General features: G+C 41.6%; 1 protein-coding gene across 7 annotated transcripts in view; it reads left to right on the forward strand.

Annotated features, from left to right (window-relative positions):
* The first annotated feature begins 430 nt into the window (after positions 1–430).
* Positions 431–18,650, forward strand: part of DYM (dymeclin) — a 400,993-nt gene continuing 382,773 nt past the window's right edge. For all 7 annotated transcript variants that reach the window (XM_050767681.1, XM_050767686.1, XM_050767684.1 and 4 more), the window contains exon 1: positions 431–988. The gene's annotated coding sequence lies outside the window, so the exon portion shown is untranslated. The remainder of the gene's footprint in view (positions 989–18,650) is intronic.

Raw genomic sequence — 18,650 nt, forward strand, 5'->3', positions numbered from 1 at the left:
CAGCTCATTTGACTTCAAATTCCATAGTTTTGGCATTGCCTCATATTGCTAGTCTTTTCTGTGGGACCTGTCCTTTCCCACAACATTGCAGGCAGGGCTAGCCTTGCCAGCTGCCTCCATCAAAAATTATTTTCCTATTTCTCAACTCTCCAGAATCCCACACGAAATTGCTTGACTTTGGGATGGTTATTCAGCTGCAATTAACAGGGGCCTTAATAAAGTTAAGCCGCCGAAACAAGCGGTGTAGCATGAGAGAGGACTCTAGCACCCGGCAGGTGAGGTTTTTGCACTTCTCTCTCTCTTTTTTTTTTTTTTTTTTGATAAGAGTGGAGCTCTGTCGCAAGGCTGGAGTGCAGTGGCGCGATCTCGACTCACTTCAACCTCTCCCTCTAGGGTTCAAACGATTCTCCTGCCTAGCCAGCTAATTTTTGTATTTTTAGTAGAGACGGGGTTTCACCATGTTGGCCGGGATGGTCTCTATTTCCTGACCTCATGATCCGTCCACCTCGGCCTCCCAAAGTGCAGGGATTACCGGCGTCAGCCACCGCGCCCGGCCATTTTTGTGCTTCTCGATTTCGCCACGTGGCCTTGGTAGCCCAGGAGGCTCTAGGAGGGCGGAGGCACGAGTAACACCCAAAGGACTACAGTTTCCAGAAGTCCGCGCGCGCCGCGTGCCACGTGACCGCCTGGCTGGCGCGCGCGCCTGGGGGTTCGGTCCCTAGCCGCGTTCTCGGTCGCTTCCCTCTTCCCTCGCCGCCTCCCGGCCTCCGCACCGACGCGGCCCGGGCTGGAGCCGAGCCGGGGCCGAGCTGCAGGCCAAGCCGGAGCCGGATCCTTACCCGCAGGACGTGGAAACATGGAGGCCTGAGCCGGCGTGCGCCACCTGAGGCTGCGGCGGCGACCGCGACTTCTCCCGACCCCTCTGCCACCCGCCCGTCAGTCCGTGGGTCCGTGGAGCTGGAGCGTATCCCCTCGCCGGCTGAGACAGGTGGGCTGTAGCGCCGCCCCCCTCAGCGCGGCCCGGCCTGAAAGCCCGGCTGCTCCCGGCCTCCTGTCACAGCGGGTCAGGGGCCACTCTCCCCTCCCCGGCCAGCGCCCGGAGGCGAGGGGCAGCGCAGCGGGGCGGCGGCGAAGGGACCCTCCCTTCCCTGCCCGCGGGCGCCTGGGCTACCCCGGGGGGGCTGTGGTGACAGCGGACGGACCTCTGTCCGAGTTGGGGGATACCGAAGGCCAAGTCGGTGCTTCCGGAGATGGGGCGGTGTTGGTCTGACAAATGGGCGTGTGATGGGCAGGGTGAGCAATAGTTGTGGGTTTTTCTTTCTTGTTTTTACATTCATAGTTTATTGAGATATAATTAACATGTCAGAAAATTAACCCTTTAAAAGTACAACTCAGTGGCTTTTAGTATATTCAGAGTTGAGCAGCCATCACCACCGTTAATTCCAGAGCATTTTTATCACCCCCAACAAAGAAGCTCGTACCCATTAGTAGTCTCTCCTCCCTCTCTCCCCTACACTATTGATCTACTTTCAGTCTCCGTGAATTTGCCTGAGCAATTGTGTTTTGACTGAAAAGTGAAAGGGTGGGTGTTTGTGAACTGGGGGCAGTAGTGGGGTTTGAGGGTATTGGTGTGGTAAAGCTGATTGGATAAAGCTGTTCTCTGCTGAACAGGGGCAGAGAAGTGGTGGGATGATTGTAATTGGCCAGCAAAGCGGGTACCCAGGATAGACTGATTAGGGGGCACAGATGGAGTGAGATCGTTGAAAGAGGAGAGGGGAAGTTGGAGAGAGGGGTGTGTAGAGCAAGGGCGATGTGCTGAAAGATGAAAACTTGGAGGGTGGAGGCGGTGGAGAGGAATGTACCGTCCACCAGAGGAACTCAGGTGCTTAGGCTGATGAGTTGAGGGCTCAAGAGAAGAATGAGGTGGAAGGGAAGAGAATCTATAGGAATGGGTGAATGGTTGCTGCAGAGGATGAAATTTATGAATATATGGATTTCTGGAGTGATTATCCTGCTTTGAAGTTTTATTTTAGATAATCCTCTCAGCAATTCAGAGATAGACTGGACGCGTATGAATATTTCCATTCTGTAAATGAAGAACTAGTCTTTAGAGGTTAGGTGTCTGGCTTAAGCTCATAAACTGAGTACATAGGGCAAAATGAGTTGGAATAATTGATGAAACAATCAGTCACAAGTGGATTAAATGGCAGAGAACTGAGTTGGGGCAATGTTAATAGGAAGGAGATTCAGCTATTAAGAAGTCTGTGTTGTTACGGCATATAGTTCAAGGAGTTTTTATGTTTTTGCACTTTTTAACCACAGAAAAGTTCACACAGTGAAATAATAAAGGGTACTCCCATGTACCCATTACCCAGCTTCAACAATTAACTCATGCCAATTTAGTTTCATCTGTGTACCTATTCATTCCTATCCCTACTCACAGGTATTTTAAAGCAAATCATAGGCATTCAATTTCATCTGTAAATATTTCAATATATATCTGTAGAAGATTGAATTGCTTTTTTTTTGTTGTTGGTGGGAGGCAGAGTCTCGCTGTTGTTCAGGCTGGAGTACAGTGGCGTGATCCTGGCTCACTGCAACCTCTGCCTCCTGGGTTCAAGCAATTCTCCTGCCTCAGCCTCCCAAGTAGCTGGGATTACAGGCACGTGCTACCATGTCCGGCTAATTTTTTGTATTTTTAGTAGAGACAGGGGTCTCATCATGTTGCCCAGGCTGGTCATGAACTCCTGAGTTCAGGCATTCTGCCCATCCCAAAGTGCTGGGATTACAGGGGTTAGCCATAGCACCTGGCCTGCTCTCTCTTTTTAATAGGCCCACAATACCATTATCACACATAAAAATTAATAGTAAGTTTTTAATATCTAGAAAGATTTACTGTACTTTAAAAAAAGTGTGGTAATCCATTTGATACAAGGAGGATAAACAGTGCAAATGCTTTTATGTTTGACTCTGAAAAATGTGGCATAATTATCTCCTGATTTTTCCATTAGATCCTGCCATCCTGATTATTCCATTTTTTTTTAAATTAATATGGCTTATTTTTCTACAAAAAGTTTGAAGAATTGTCACTTTGGCTGGCTTTTTAATGAATGGAGGGCAGGAGAGAAATAGAAGTGAAATCTGTTACAACATGTACAAATGGCTCTTTCTTATATTGCTCCAAATATTTGGGCAATTTGGTTATGCTTTTCTTTTCTAGATAATTTCTTATATTGTTAGAAATTGTTTAATGTTTTATGTATCAGTTTTCTATGATTGCTGTAACATAACATGTTACCACAAATTTAGTGGCTTAAAACAATGCATTTATTATCATAGTTCTGTAGGTTAGAAGTCAAAATGGGTCTCACTGACTGTCAACAAGGCTGTGTTCTTTTCTGGAGGCTTCTAGGGGGATATCTATGCCTCTTCCAGCTTCTAGAGGCTGCCACTTTCCTTGGCTTGTGGCGCACTTCCTCTATCTTCAAAGCCACCAGTGTTGCATCTCTCTGATCATACTTCCATCCTCAAGTCTCTGACCACACGTGGGAAAGGTTCTCTGCTTTTAAGGACCCATGTAATTAGATCAGACCCACTTGGCTAATTCAGAATAATCCCCCCTTGAGGTTCTTAATTTAATCACGCTTGCAAAGTCCCTTTTCCCAGCAACATAATCACGGCTTCCATGGTTAGTATGTGGACATCTTTGGAGGCTATTATTCTGCCTACCACAATGTGTTTTGGAATATTTTGCTGAGACTTAAGAAAGTAGGTGATTTCTTTTGCTGCTGTACATGCAATGAGAGGGCCGTCTTTCACTTAGGATTGTAGATAATGGGAATGGTTAGATCTAGAGAAGACTGTTTCCTTTTAGTGGAATATGGGAAATACCTGTGACACTTGTAGTGTAGGCTTTGGTAAAATGAGACCTTTAAAAATGATTAAGTATAAAAGCAAATACAGCTCCATGTAAAGTTTTCCTATATTTCGTTTTGGTCTCTTTTTCATATTCATGTCTTAAAAACATAATATATATATGTGATCAGAGGGCTAACCTGATACTTGACACAGGACACGCTGGGGGCAATGATGGTTCCCATGCCCAGGGTGAGAAGGCAGGGACTCTCTGTCCTAGTGGGAGGTAAAGGCACCCCCATTTCAGCAGCAAAGGAAGACTCCTAATGAAAGTGAGAGAACATCTTCAGGCAGAATGAACTACTGTGAGATCTGGACTTGAAGCAGCCCCTTGTCAAGTTCTTCTGTGACTCAGCTGGGCATGGTAGAGTGCTGTGGGCCTAACAGAGCGGAGTGATAAGATGGCCATTGCTGCTTTTCCTTTCTCCGGACAGAGAGAAGACTAATCTTAGAGATGGAAAGGGTTTCCGGAACTCCTCCGGTTTGGGATCCTGTTTCCTGGTGGGTTTCACTTTCCTACTTAGCTGTCAAAGTCTTGACTGTCTCTAGGTGTGAAGATTCTGGCTTTCTGGTGGTGGTGCATCATTTATCAGGAAATGTGATGGGACTTATTAAATATCTGCTCTTGCCTTTAAGCATTTTTTTTTTTTCCTAGTAAGGTTTTTAGCAGAGCTTAATGCTTTGAACTTTGCTTGTCAACAGTTTGTAAGTTATCCTCACATTACTTGATTCCAGACAAAATGAACTAGTGGGGCTGGGAACAACTTTACATATAGGTCTTATTTAGTAAAAGTTTTTGTTTTTTTCATTTCTTTAAGGAAGTTTGATTAGTGATTTTTGATAGCTTCTCTGATTTTTATCACATTCTTTAAAAATGCAGACAACGAAAGTGGCTGAAACTTTCCAATAAGGACATTGGAATAATTATTTTTAAAAAGCTTATCTTTTCTTTTATTGCTCAGTCTTTTGGGCATTTAAAACCTTTTGTCCATCATATGATCGATGATAAATTTCTTTGTTAGGTTGAGTCAGTCACTGAATCTTGACAATTCTTCCTTCAAAATATGTCATGCAACCCTCCACCCAGAATACTTTGAAAGCCCTACCTGTATCAGTTAGGATTAGGTTTGGCTACGAATAACAGAGACCTGAAAAATAATAGCTTAAACATGTGACTAGTTTGTTTCTTTTGTAAAAGAAGTCCAGAGGTGGACAATTGAGCTGGACAGCAGAGCTGGTTTGGCAGCTCTGCTGTCATCAGGAATCCAGCCCCTTGCAGTTTCTTACACTGTTAACCTTAAAGTATGGCCCTTGATTTCTGGGTCCAAGATGGCTGCTGGAGTTCGAGCTAAAATTTCCATGTGCCAAACAGCAGGATGGAGGAAGGGATAAAGAAGTGACTGTCCACTCTTAGAGACTTAAATGTATTTTAGTTGAACAGGAATATGCCTAGTCAAAAAATTGGAGTTCTGTTCCTAAAAGGAAGGGAGGACTGGAGATTGGGTAGGGAATTAGCATTTTTTGCTATTCTTTTTTCTATTTTTTTTTTTTTTGGAGACACTCTGACCCTGTTGCCCAGGCTGGAGTGCAATGGTGGGATCTTGGCTCACTGCAACCTCTGCCTCCCAGGTTCAAGTGATTCTTCTGCCTCAGCCTCCTGAATAGCTGGGATTACAGGCATGTGCCACCATGCCTGGCTAATTTTTGTATTGTTTTTATTAGAGTTGAGGTTTCACCATTTTGCCCAGACTGGTCTCGAACTTCTGACCTCAGGTGATCCACTCACCTCGGCCTCCCAAAGTGCCGGGATTATAGACAGGAGCCACTGTGCCTGGCTTCTGCTCTTCTTTATAATTAGTTTCTCTGTCTGGACCCAGACTAACCTACATACTTTTTGAAACTCTAGGTTTGAATCCTAGTTCTGTCATTTATTTGCTTTGGCATGTTACTCAACTTTTTTGAGCTTCAGTTTTCTCATCTGTAAAATGGGACTAATATATACTTTATATGTTTTTTAGAGAATAAAATGAAAATACCTCTCTGTATCTAGCAATATATACACTATAACTATTAGTTGTTTTTCATTCTCTTCCTTTAGGTTTCTCGACTTGGATATCTGAATGAATGGTGTAAAAAGATGAGAATTGGAGATGGACAAGGGGAAGGATATATATTAAGTTCAGTAGTGAGCATGTGGAGTTTGAGGTGCCTGTGGGACACCAGATGGCAATAGATGTTAGGCAATTAAATAGGCCTGGCACTCAAAAGACAGTTCTGACTAGACATAGATATTTTGGATTGTCAGTGTATAGGGGTAGAGTTCATCAGTCTGGAAGTCTTAGGGAGGATGTATGCAATTGTACGGTTACTATGTGCAAAGTAAGAAGGCATGCCCTTTAGTGAGTCTTTGTGTGAAGCGTCAAGCCTCAGCTTACTTTCTGGCCTCTTCTTTATTTATTATTTTTATTTTTATTTTTTTGTGGGTTAAGGAGTGGAAAGTTTAATAGAAGAAAGGAGAGAGGAGAGCAGCTCTTTGAGAAAGAGAGAGAGAGACCTCCGAAAAAGAGGGGAGGCCATGGACCACAGCAGATTTTATATGGAGAAGGTGGTGTCTGAGTTACATAGGGCTCACAGATTGGTTCGATCATGTATGTCGTCTACAGAGTGTGTGGGGATGGCTGGTTGCCTCTACCTAATCGTATGCAATGGGCTTGCCAGTTGATTGGCGCCATCCTATCTGCTCTTACAGTACTTATGGCTGGCAGAGAAGAGAAGATGGAGCCGCCATTTTGAAAATGTCTAGTCCTTAGTTCCTGCAGGCATTCTCCTGTGCAAGCTCCCAGTTTACAGGCTGCTCTTTGTTAGAAAATGATTTGGGGCTGCTTTTCATTAAAAAGAAAAGTCTTATTGAGGACTCCCATGCCTTTGCTATCTGCCTAAGTAATTCATTGTTAACTTCTGTATCATCATTCCCTGCTCTGGAGTGGCAACCCTAACTGCTGTTAAGTAATTCCTTGTTAACTCCTGTGTCATCATTCCCCACTCTGGAGTGACCCTAACTGCTGTTAAGTAAGTCCTTGTTAACTCCTGTATCATCATTCCCCGCTCTGGAGTGGCAACCCTAACTGCTGTTAGTGGGTGTTGGGTGATGACTCTTTGTGGCTACTTCCTGCTGAAAAGGGGCATCATGTGGGGAACAGCAGCTAGGGCTCCTCCTGGGGTCAATCTAAGGGTCCTTGGAAGAAAGGCATGTCCGTGTGTGGTTCTGTCGGCAGCACCATTTGGAGTTTGATTCTGTGGCTATTCTGATGGGTTGTAACACTGGTTTGCCTCCACCACATGTTGCTGAAATGTTAATATAAAAGTAACATTCCTTTTAGGATAAGTGGCATTGGATTTGGGTGGCTGGAGTAATTTTAGTGTTAACCTTGGCTAGATCTTTCCTGCAGTTATCAATCCCTTCATGACTTCCACAAAAATCTCTTTCCTTTATAACCTTCTTTGCATAGCCAGGCTGTGACATATTACCAAACCCAATAAGAAGTTCTAGCAAACTCGGCCGGGCGCGGTGGCTCACGCCTGTAATCCCAGCACTTTGGGAGGCCGAGGCGGGCGGATCACAAGGTCAGGAGATCGAGACCACGGTGAAACTCCGTCTCTACTAAAAATACAAAAAATTAGCCGGGCGCGGTTGTGGGCGCCTGTAGTCCCAGCTACTCGGGAGGCTGAGGCAGGAGAATGGCGTGAACCCGGGAGGCGGAGCTTGCAGTGAGCCGAGATCGCGCCACTGCACTCCAGCCTGGGCTGGGCGACAGAGCGAGACTCCGTCTCAAAAAAAAAAAAAAAAAAAAAAAAAAGTTCTAGCAAACTCGGTGATGGTAAAACTTTCATGCTTCCTTTTTGTTGGTAATTATCCCTGCTATAAGGATAATAATTAAGCAAAATACTACAACAATGGAAGCTCTCTGTCCAGTATTTCAGTTAGAAGGTGCTACCATGTATAACCCTACTGCAAATAGTAGAGTGAATATAGCAGTTCCCACAAGTATGGTATAGTAGATACTTTCCATCTAAAATTTTACTTGCCAGGGTATCCAGATTTTTATGTTACCCATCCCTTTTTGTTTCTTCCAAGCTTCAGGAGATCGCCACTTGATTCACAGGAATAAGCAGGGTTAGTCTAAAATGTAGGCACACAGCTTAAAAACAATTAGTGTGACTAGGATTTAATGACAAAGGTATGATAAGCTTTGGAGCCTATTTTCACTCTCTAGTCCTCATTTTTGGTAAAAACAAATTATGATAGGACCGTGTTGTTTGTAGAATAAACTTTAGTCTTATATTTGGCCGGGTTATTTGCATAACGTTCAGCAAGAGTAATTATTTCTACATAGTCCTTTTGGATTGGCTTTGATAGAACTCTGTTCCACAAGAAATCTCAGATAAGACTTCTTAAAGCTGAGCCCAGCCATGGGTTTGTATCCTCAAATACCTGAGAGTTGGCTGATCCTTTTCTCTTAAGGTCCTAAGATAAACTTGGAACTCCTGGACCTGTTAGAAAGTGACATTCTTCACAGACCAAAGGTTAGGAACCCTGTGCAGGGACTGTGTAGACAAGGTATGAGGCCAGTTCTTCCCATGGAACTTTTTCAGCTCTGCAAGTGGAGATTGACTCCTTAAAGGGAAGCATACACTTCCAGTCAAAGCCTTGATAAAATAATAACCAGTTTTTCCAGTTGTGTCCTGTTGAAAAAGAAAAATGGATTCTTATTTCACTGATGCAGACAACTATATTGCCATAAGTTAAGAGTTCCCACAGATTAGAGGAACCAAGCAGAGAGAAACAAACATGCTCCAAGTTTTGTTCACAGAAGTATACCTTACTGTATTATTAGAGACTGTAAATAGTTCAAAATAAGTTTCCTTGACCCTGAAAAGCAAAACTAAGGATCAGCAATATTCTAAGCAAAAGTCAAAAAGATTGCTTTAGCTTTCTGAGTGCAGTCCATTTAGTCAACTCTTGTTTCGCTTGATATTTGTGAACATTTCAGTTCTTAATGAGTCCTGTACATTCTTTCTCTCTTCCAATGTTACAATCTTCAAAGCTGTTAAAAACCTGCATTTGAGAACACCGGTTAAAAGTCCTTGATTATAAACCATCTTTTGAGAAGGAACAAAGCAAGACAACAATTGTCTGTGAATGACAAAATTTCCAGGTTACAATTAAAAACATGACTGAAAAGTTTAGTTAACCTTAATTATGATTGATAGCATATATTTAGACATTAGAATTTTAGAAATCCCATACAATTTTGGAACATATATTAGTATTCACCAAAATATAACTTAAAGAAGATTGGACATCATTTTGGCAATTCTCATGTGACTAAACACATCAGATAATCCTGTTTACCTCTTTGGATGTTTCAGGGACCCTCTGAACAATCCAGAAAGCCAGGCATCGGGAAAGACAATTTTGAAGCTTGAAGCTTGATTTTGGGATGCCTGTTAAATGTTAGAGGTTTAAAACACTTGATGTTATGAAATAGAATTCCAAATTGCCATTATTTATTTTGCCAAAATGATGACACAAAAGGCAAAAATCTTTCATTAGCCTTTACTATTACATGAAAATCCTGTTTAAAGCCAAAATTTACCCTTGTATTAGTTTATTAAAGTTGTAAACAACCTTTTGATAAAACCTCATAGGAAATTCCATCTAATCTTAACCAATAACCATGGGGTGAAGTCTTTACAAACCCTTTACAACCCCTTTTGCTAAAGGGCAGATTAGTGTCTTAAGAGAGCCTTACTGTGCTTTTCTTTCAATGCTCAATTTAGGAAAGGACGATATAATACCTTTTTGAATTTAGTTAATGTTTACATATTTTTGCAAGATTAATTTTTGTCTTTCTATAACTTGTTAAACCTTTAGCTCTGTCTTATTAAATTTAAGATAATTCCTTATCCCTGGGCAAAATTTATATTTCCATGCTTTCTTATAATCTTTTATTAAAAAACACATTTCACTGTTTTTATAAGCGTTGCAGATAAAACCATTTAGAGATCTCAAATACATGTTGCACTGTTAACTCTCAGCAACTTTCACTTTTGGTGAAAAACCTGGTTAGTAAGTGATTTTAATTATGTACTAGGTGTGGAGTCTAGGACCCAGATGAAGTTCGGCTTATGGGGTCCTGGGCCTGCATCCTAACCTGAGGTACCCTTTCTTTTGACAGAACCATACAGAAAGATACACAAGCACACCAGATTGGCTACAGCATAAGACCAACCTCACAAATTCTTTTTTATTAATTAAAACTTTACAGAGAATAAACAGTGATCCTTATTATCCTTTTTACCGGTTTGCACAGGAAGAGATAAGCCAAATTGTTACTGGCTTATGTTATATTGTTGACTGGTTAAAAAAAACTTTTATCCTTTTGCCAACATGTTGGGCTTCTGGGTTCCCTTCCTATTAGCTCAATTCTAAGTCAAGCATTTTAAGGTTTTGGGAAATTAATTTTTCCTACTTTGGAGGAACATTATAAAAGAAGAGATAGGAACCATTGTACACTGTGAAAGAAGGAAAAACACCATAGAAAAGTCTGGGGATTCCAGTTAGGGTTGTCAAGAGGTACTGCCTCTCTTCTTATTGGGAATTGTGTTTCCCTTATTTCTTTGCCTTCCCTATTTTCCCTTTTCGTTTTAGGCCTACTATAGGAAACATTGCTCATCTTTGAATTTCTCTGCTGCCTGCTTTTCAGCTGTAGTTAGGGTTTGGCTTAGAAGCAACATAACATCTCTTCACGAGAGGTCAAACACCTGAGTTAAATTTTGGAAAGCTTCTATATACCTAGCAGGGTCTTTAGAAAATTGACCTAAGTCTCCTTTATTTGCCTAAGGTGTTGCAAAGGGAAGGGAACTTGAATGCTAGTGACATCACCTCCATTGGGCATTTCCTGTAGAGGTAAGAGTGAAAGTGGGGAGTGGGAAATTTTGGAGATGGTGGAGGTGGAAGAGCTGGTGGTATGGTTGGAGGTGGCCCTGAATAAGGGGGACTTGGAGGGCTGGGACACCCAATAGCTGCCTCAGATGATTTCCCCAGAAGTTACTTCTCTAATTTTGGGGAATTATTATCTTTGGGCCTGCTCAATGTGATTGCTAAAAGGGCTGGGTTGATTCTGTAACGCTTACAAAAGTCTAGTAAAAAGGCCATGCATGCCCTTGTGCAAAAGAAAATGAGCTGCTTTTTCTTTAAAGTTTCAGGGTCAAAGGAGTCCTTGTGCTTCAGAATGCACTCCAGGGGAGTGCAGGATGAAGATGGTACCCACTTAGAGAAGTGACAAAAAGGTGGCCCTTTAGTCTCCTTCCTTTGGGTGTAACCCATGGTAGAGAGGAAGACAGTGGGGGCATACCCCCTGCTTTTTTCCCTCCGTGTTTCCTGGGTCCCAGGCACCTTGTTGAATGTGCTGCCCATGGTTGCCAGTGTGACCCCCAGCCATGGAACCAGAGGAACTAAGTCACTGGGTCTAGTCAAGCTCACCCAAGTGGCTCTAGTCCTCTGCCTGTTATTTCCCTTCAACTTCCTAGACTTGTGTGACTTGCCTGGCTTCCCAAAAAATGGATCTCAAGAAAAGCTACACAATAGTTGGGCAAGGCCCCTTTAATGGAGGGGGTGTGCTAGATTGAACTCTGTATCCTGCTATTATGGCCTGTGCTGAAGCATTTACCCTTAGAGAATGGTTCCAGTTAACTTCCAAACTTAAAACTCCCTTACTAATTAAGTACTACTCTAATTGTAGGCAGAATAGGTGCCTTAAAAAAAAAACGTGGGAATCGTATGGCTGTTTTCCTGCTGATGAGACAGTATTCAGACTAAAATTTGGCTTTGGAGGATATTTTACCCCTAGTTGTTGAAGGCAGAAGTTTCCCAATTACAGAAGCAGCATAAAGCCTGGTTTCTAGTAGAGAGGCAGAAAAAGGAAAGAGAATTGGGAGGCTAGGGTATTTCAGTGAAGGACTGACAATATGCTTCATGGAGAGGATTCCTATTTCACTAGGTGGCACTGTTGACCTTGAAACACCACATACTCTCTAGACCAAGGGCAGAGAGAGACCTGGAAAATGCCATGTGCTCTCCAGACCAAGGGCAGAGAGAGAGAGAGGTGCTCACTGTTGGGGGGTCAGGGAGCCCTGTTCTTAGAAAATCACAAAGATGCTTCCCCTTAAGCTATATCCCCAGTTACTACGGCACTCCCTGATCTTGCCAAACAAGATTACTTCCCTGAACCATGAAACTTCCCACACATTTCTTACACGGAGAGGATAAGAGATATGGCAGTTGCAAACAGCAAAGGAGGAAATTACAATAGGAAAGTTGGAGCTCCTGTTGCTGACACCCCACTGGGGCGGTTGGAGGCTGGGGTCCAGAGCCTTTGGGTAGCACGGGGGGTAGCCCCAGCCAGAAATCCTCAGTCACCCCGGGACTTCTTCCAGCCTCACATGACAGCTAAGTCCTTCATGAAAGGTCTAAAATGGAAGCCGAGAGCCTTGGAATGAAAGGACAGAGTTGGAGTTCGCTCTTCTACTTACTGTTCTGATGAATGTTGTACTTTGGTATCCCGGACGAAGCCCCCATTTTGAAGTGGCTACACTGTCCAGGGTATATACCCTGGGGTTTGTTGTTGCCCACCGAGAAAGAATTGGGACACGGACACGTGGGTGGGTTAAGGAGTGTATAGTTTAATAGAAGAAAGGGGAGAGGAGAGCAGCTGCTTGAGAAAGAGAGGCGTTTGAAGAAGGTACTTTCTGGCCTCTTATGCTTCTGCTTTGATTCCTTTTCTGTTCCAGCCATGTTAAACTTCTTTCAGGTCCTTGAACAGACTCTACCTGTTATTTCTTAACCATAGGGCTTCACACGTGCCATTCTCTGCTTTGGAAGTTTCTGAACTCCCACATCCACCCAGGCCAACCCTTCTTGTCCTTTAGGTCTTAACTTTTTTTTTTTTGAGATTGAGTCTTGCTCTGTCTTGCCCAGGCTGGAGTGCAGTGGTATGATATCGGCTCACTGCAGCCTCTAACTCCTGGGTTCAAGTGATTCTCCTGTCTCAGCCTCCTAAGTAGCTGGGATTACAGGCGCCTGCCACCACACCCGGCTAATTTTTGTGCTTTTAGTAGAGATGGAGTTTCACCATATTGGCCAGGCTGGTCTTGAACTCCTGACCTCAGGTGATCCGCCCACTTCAGCCTCCCAAAGTGCTGGCATGAACCACCGCACCCAGCCGGTCTTAACTTTTGTGGTGTGACCTCTTGGAAGCTTTCCCCAAGTCTTGAATAGTTGCCGTCTTAAATTTCTTGTTGATTTATTTGTATCTCTGTATATAATTCCATTCTTCACAACTTTAACCTTGGCACTTTGCATACTGCTGGCCACATAGTGGGCAATCAGGAATATTTACTGGCTATTGATAGGCTTCTTGTGCTTATTGTAACCATAATGTGATGTAGCTTATATATTGCTTATTTGGTTTTTCAACCCTGTACTGTTCTTTAGTATTTGCACATTGAATTGTTTATATGAATCACTGATTATGAAATAGTAAAGCTGATTCTCTCCTATTTATTTTGATATTTTTTCTACTTAAAGTAATACTTGTGTATTGTTAGAAAAGGTAAATAATAGTAAAGGCAGGTTATAAAAAATCAGCAATATCCTTACCCATCCCCACTTTTTAGTCTCATTTTCAGAGGCAGTTGCTTTTAAGAACTCTGTCTCTCTCTCTCTCTTTTTTTTTTTTTTTTGGTAGAGATGGGGTCTTGCTATGTTGCCCAGGCTGTTCTTGAACTCCTAGCCTCAAATAGTCCTCCTGCCTGGACCTCCCAAAGTGCTGGGATTACAGGCCTGAGCCACTGTACCTGGCCCTAAAAATTCTTTTAAGCTTTTTCTTTTGATACTTACCTCTGCATTTATAAATCTGCCTAAATTGCTATTTTGTGATTTATAAATTTTAGATAATACATATTAACTTCTTGTTATGGTAGGTGGGGTACTCTTCCACTTCCTTCCCCTATTTCTAAAAGCCCTTCCAGTATAGTTATATAAGAATTCTTGGTTAATTTAGTGTTTAACTTTTATATTGTTATGACTACATAAATATTGTTCACTGCTGGTAAGTACTTTACCATGTTTCCCCTTATTGCCTCCTAGTTTGCTTAGTTTTCCATGGATATATTATTAATTTTTAACAAATACTTTGAATGGCCTGTGGGATTTAGTGCCTAAGAAACTGACGTAAGGTGTTACTCTGGCTACTGCTATTGCAGTTGTTTTGTGTCCCTGCTCCAGAGGTTTCATGTCTTTTTCAGCTTTGTCAGTAAAGTAAAATCTCAGATCCCCACAGTGCCTGACCTGACAGTGTAATATCCCCCATTTTGTTTGTGCTTTCTTTTTGGAACTGTTACTATTAATATATTAAAATCTTCTAAATTATTCTTTAAATTTTCTATTTTTTCTCCTCTTGTTTTTCACTTATTTGTCTTCTTGCTCTTTATTATGGGAGTTCCCTTGACTTTTATCTTTTCTCCGTTCTAGTGAATTTTTAAATCTTATTTTAAATTTCAGGTGTCCTTTCTTGTTCTTCATTTCATTTTTTATGACATCCTACTCTTGCTTCATGAAGCAATATGTGGTTAAAAGAGAATGGTTTCTGTACCTATCCTGCCTGGGTTTAAAACCTGCTATGCCACTTTCTAGCTCTATAATCTTGGGCAAGTTACTTAACCTTTCTTTGCTTTAGTTAAATTATGTAGGCTAGGAGTTGGCAGACGTTTCATGTAGGACCAGATCATAAATATTTCAGGCTTTATGAGCCAAGGGGCAAAATGAAGGATATTTTAAATTATTTAATCATTTCATTATGCAAGTACTTATATAACAAGAGAGAAAACATTTCTACAAGTTTTTTATTAATAAAACTCAATGCAATACTAATAATGATCGAGAACAATTTTTGCAATAAAGTTTTGCTAATGAGAAGAATGAATTTTTTTTTGGAGGAGAGGGGATAACATTTGGCTTAATTGGAGTTTAAAGTTAGTGTTCCCTATCATCAAAATTGATTATAAATGTCCACCTATTAATGCTGATTTGTAATGAGATTTCATGTATTTCATCTTTGAAAATGTCTTCTTAGATACTGCCAAATACTGCTAATAGTCTGTGAACATATGGTTTTAATAGAGCATATTCATTGCTTGGAAGGCATTTACAGAATTCTTTTAGACTCTTTTCTTGATATTTAACGTTTAGCAAATCATTACATTGCAGACTAATCACTTCCAATTGAGAATTAGGTGGAAGCTTCTCATTGCACAGTTAAATGGTTTTTGAAATGTGGAGTGTTCGTTTCTACTTGCATTGAGGTATGAAAAAATACTGCTGGAAATGTTTGATTTTGGAAAATATGTCTGCTGCATATTTGTGTGGCCGTAGAGATCTTGCTTCTTATTTTAATTTTTGGCAGCATAGGAAGTGCATGAAGCATCTTGACATGACTTGTGACTCAGGCAATGTTAGTTGTCCTTGAAATGACTGTCTCAATATAGGTTTTGCATGTAGACCCTGTAGTCCTTCTGATTTTAGGCTGAATTCATTAACAGATGTAATCAAGTCTGCAGCAACAATAGTGGTTGAGGGTGATTCTTTTCATTCAGAAAAATTTGTCTTGGCCTGGATCTTGAAACATTTCAGTAAAACTCTGCCATTGTTAAGCCATTATGTTGTTTTGTGGCAGGACTCGTCAGGATATTTCGCTTCTATTTCTGACAAAAATGTCATGAGAACAAATGAAATTTACCTTTGGCATTACTGGTCCAGTAACACATGATAGATTCAAATGTTTTCTGCAGAGTACCTGCTGATTGAGAATATGATGAATAGCCATAAGCTTTAAACACCTTACATCTCACAAGGCTTGTAAATTTGTCCAGCTAAACCCTTTTCTGCTTCATACATATTTTTACCACCGTCAGTTGTTACACATCTTAGCAGATTCTACTTCAGGTTGTTCTAAATTAGTATTTTCTTGACTTTTTGGAAAATATTCATAGATGTATTTGTTTCTTATGTACTGTACTTCGAGCCACTGTTTTCATGGAAAGAGTAAGATGTTAAAGATATTTTCTCTGGACACAATTCTTTGACTGCTGTAATCAAACACAATTTAATTAACTCACCGTTGGTAAATCCTTTCCTTGCTTGCTTAACAAATGAGCCATTTGGAAATTTACTTTGGTTGCAGCCTCATTTCCCTTGTTAATTTTTGGCAAGACATTCTGCTCTGAGGAGGTATATCTTGTTTAACATTTGCCCATTTTCCTCTCCATTGCTCTCATGAGTTGGGAGTGAATGCTGTGTGGCAGGGCATATTGGGATATTGTGATGAGTGCTTAGTCTAGTAATGCTTCCTATATTGTATTTTGCTGGCACAGCTGTGATGCATCTACATAATAAAGTATTTTGACATCTAACTAGATTTAAAAATTCTGCAGTTCACTGTGACTTACGAGTGTGACATCAGAGTACTTCTGTTGTTTTGTCGTGATAGTCACTGGTAAAATAGTATGGCAATACTCATGACACTTGAAATGCTGTTGAGTATAACTGTATCATTGAGATTTGTGGCGCACTGAGAGTATAAAGAGATGAGGGCACCACAAATGGTCTCTGTAGCAACTACCCAAGTCTGCTGTTGTATCAGGAAAATAGCTGTAGACCGTATGTACACAAATGAGCATGGCTGTGTTCTGATGAGACTTTACTGACACTGACATTTTCTTTTCATATAATTTATACATGTCACAAAATATTCTTTTGATTTTTTTCAACGATTTAAAAATGTGAAAATCAGGTTGGGTGCAGTGACTTTATGCCTGTAATCCCAGCACTTTGGGAGGATAATGTGGGCAGATCACCTGAGGTCAGGAGTTTGAGACCAGTATGCCCAACAAGGTGAAACCTCATCTCTACTGAAAATACAAAAATTAGCTAGACATGGTGGCGCATGTCTGTAGTGCCAGCTACTAGGGAGGCTGAGATGAGAGGATTGCTTGAACCCAGGAGGTGGAGGTTGCAGTGAGCTGAGAGTATGCCACTGCACTCCACCCAGGGCAACAGAGTGAGACCCTTTCTGGGAAAAAAAAAAAAAAAAGTAAAAATAATTCTTTGGACAGTACATAGGATTTAGCCCTTGGGCTGTAATTTGCCAATTTATGATTTAGGCAATGAGAAAAAAAAGTACTATGCCATAGTTTGTGGTGAGTGTTAAATCAGTTAGTATGTGTGAAACACTTAAGATGGTGACTGGGGACATAGTAGGCGCTAAATAAATATTTGGTATTATTATTGTTACCGTTTTCATTATTATCTAAGGATATTTTAGTTTTTATTTTTTTCTTAGAATCATCTGTTTTCTATGATTCCTTTCTTTAGTTTGTTTTGGTTTCCTTTTTTTTTTTTTGAGATAGGATCTTGCTCTGTTGCCCAGGCTGGAGTGCAGTGGCACAGTCACAGCTCACTGCAGCCTTGACCTCTCAGGTTCAGGCAATCCTCTCACCTCAGCCTCCCAAGTAGCAGGAACTGTAGGTGTGCACCACCATGTCTGGCTAATTTGTTTATTTTTTTGTAGAGACGGGGTCTTGCTGTGTTGCCCAGGGTGATCTCCAAGTCCTGGGCTCAAGTGATTCTCTTGCCTTGGCTTCCCAAAGCGCTGGGATTCTAGGAGTCAGTCACCATGCCCGGGCTGTTTTGGTTTATGTGTTTCATGTTGGAGGCTTTACTCACAAGTCTAATCATTTTTGACTGTCCATTCTTATTTAAAAGTGAGACTACCCCGAAACTGATTGGAAGCTCTTTGTGTAAGTAGATTTTGTTGAGTGGTGGGCATTGCTGTGAGGTGATGATCTGTTTTTTAAATTGGCCTGGCAGTTCCTAAATGTCTGTATCTTTTCCCTAGGTTCCTATTCAGTTTCTCTTGAGAGGAATCCTTCAGTCTCCTGCCTTGGAGGCAGGGAAACTCATGATGGAGCTGTAGCAAGTTGACTTTATCTTCATTCTCCTGTTTTCTTCATTTTCCACCTTATTACCCTCCCCAACCTTGGCGTTGGTCTCTCTAGTCGTATTTCTCTGGGGAGCACATGTAATAATCTCTTCCTGGGGAGAGAGACCCCCAGACTTTAGCCCTGCACCTTGCCCCATATTCCCCAGTGCCCAGTCTCTCACTCTTCAGCCTTCCCACGGCTCCATGCCTTCCTTCTTGTTAGTGTCCCCCTTGGCAGGAACTCCTTTTGAGGCTTCCTCAGGTCTGCTGGTTCAGGTACACTCCTCTGTCACCTTCCCATCTTCCACACTTCCCTTGATCTGATCTTTGTGGGTTTATATCTTTCTTTCCATTGCTTTCATTTCATTGGGCGGGGAATACCCAACTCTACTTAATATAGCACTTGGAACCTAGTTGCGTTTCAGAGAATGTTCTATTACTTGTGGACTCATGGCACCTGTGGCATTTACTATGTCCTTTGGCTGGTGATTATTGCCCGTTATTTCTCTGATCTCCTGTTTCAGCTTTCTCCTTAAAGGCTCTTAAGTACAAGTGTGGCATATATGTGTGTTGTGTGTGTTTGTACACACAGGCAATCCATATATATATTATATATCATATATCATTTATAATATA

Source organism: Macaca thibetana, chromosome 18 (genome assembly GCF_024542745.1).
Source record: "Macaca thibetana thibetana isolate TM-01 chromosome 18, ASM2454274v1, whole genome shotgun sequence".
Lineage (NCBI taxonomy): Eukaryota > Metazoa > Chordata > Mammalia > Primates > Cercopithecidae > Macaca > Macaca thibetana.